At 40.2% G+C, this 1648-nt stretch overlaps 1 non-coding gene across 1 annotated transcript; it reads right to left on the bottom strand.

Annotated features, from left to right (window-relative positions):
* Nucleotides 1–1260: 1260 nt before the first annotated feature.
* Nucleotides 1261–1332, bottom strand: Trnar-ccg (transfer RNA arginine (anticodon CCG)). The gene has a single exon. It is a non-coding gene; the product is annotated as a tRNA-Arg (tRNA).
* Nucleotides 1333–1648: the final 316 nt, after the last annotated feature.

Raw genomic sequence — 1648 nt, 5'->3', positions numbered from 1 at the left:
GATTTGAACACGCAACCTTCTGATCTGGAGTCAGACGCACTACCGTTGCGCCACAGGGCCATCTGATAAGCCAATGCCCTAAAATGCACTTTAAGTACAAATACCTGCTCCATGCTCTACATCGGTTTTACTTTGCTATACTTTATGCATTTTCTACTCATATCCTAATCTTCTGACTTCCATTTTCAAATTGTAGCTATATATCATTCATTACAGACAGAACTACGATGACAACGCGACACCACACACTACTCTTTCTACACATACATGTTTTTCATAATTTAAGCAAAACAGCAAAACTTTCATGTGACCCCAACGTGATTTGAACACGCAACCTTCTGATCTGGAGTCAGACGCACTACCGTTGCGCCACAGGGCCATCTGATAAGCCAATGCACTATAATGCACTTTAAGTACAATTATCTGCTCCATGCTCTACATCGGCTTTACTTTGCTATACTTTATGCATTTTCTCTCATGTCCTAATCTTCTGACTTCCATTTTCAAATTGTAGCTATATATCATTCATTACAGACAGAACTACGATGACAACGCGACACCACACACTACTCTTTCTACACATACATGTTTTTCATAATTTAAGCAAAACAGCAAAACTTTCATGTGACCCCGACGTGATTTGAACACGCAACCTTCTGATCTGGAGTCAGACGCACTACCGTTGCGCCACAGGGCCGTCTCTTGAAGTACTGCACAGTAATGTACTTTATGTACAAACATCGTCTCCATGCTCTACATCAGCTTCATTTATAACACAACATTTTTCTGCTTTTCTCTCATATCTTCCTATTCTTACATCGACTTTCCAATTGTAATAAGATATCATTAAATACAGAGAGAAATACGATGACAACCTGTAAACACACGCCTCTTCTTAAATACAATTTTCATTTACTGCTCAAAATAGCAAAACTTGAACGTGACCCCGACGTGATTTGAACACGCAACCTTCTGATCTGGAGTCAGACGCGCTACCGTTGCGCCACAGGGCCATCTGATAAGCCAATGCACTATAATGCACTTTAAGTACAATTATCTGCTCCATGCTCTACATCGGCTTTACTTTGCTATACTTTATGCATTTTCTACTCATATCCTAATCTTCTGACTTCCATTTTCAAATTGTAGCTATATATCATTCATTACAGACAGAACTACGATGACAACGCGACACCACACACTACTCTTTCTACACATACATGTTTTTCATAATTTAAGCAAAACAACAAAACTTTGATGTGACCCCAACGTGATTTGAACACGCAACCCTCTGATCCGGAGTCAGACGCACTACCGTTGCGCCACAGGGCCATCTGATAAGCCAATGCACTATAATGCACTTTAAGTACAATTATCTGCTCCATGCTCTACATCGGCTTTACTTTGCTATACTTTATGCATTTTCTCTCATGTCCTAATCTTCTGACTTCCATTTTCAAATTGTAGCTATATATCATTCATTACAGACAGAACTACGATGACAACGCGACACCACACACTACTCTTTCTACACATACATGTTTTTCATAATTTAAGCAAAACAGCAAAACTTTCATGTGACCCCGACGTGATTTGAACACGCAACCTTCTGATCTGGAGTCAGACGCACTACCGTTGCGCCACAGGG

This window comes from Haliotis asinina, chromosome 2, assembly GCF_037392515.1.
Source record: "Haliotis asinina isolate JCU_RB_2024 chromosome 2, JCU_Hal_asi_v2, whole genome shotgun sequence".
Taxonomy (NCBI): Eukaryota; Metazoa; Mollusca; class Gastropoda; order Lepetellida; family Haliotidae; genus Haliotis; species Haliotis asinina.
This window is presented reverse-complemented; position numbering and strand designations above follow the sequence as displayed.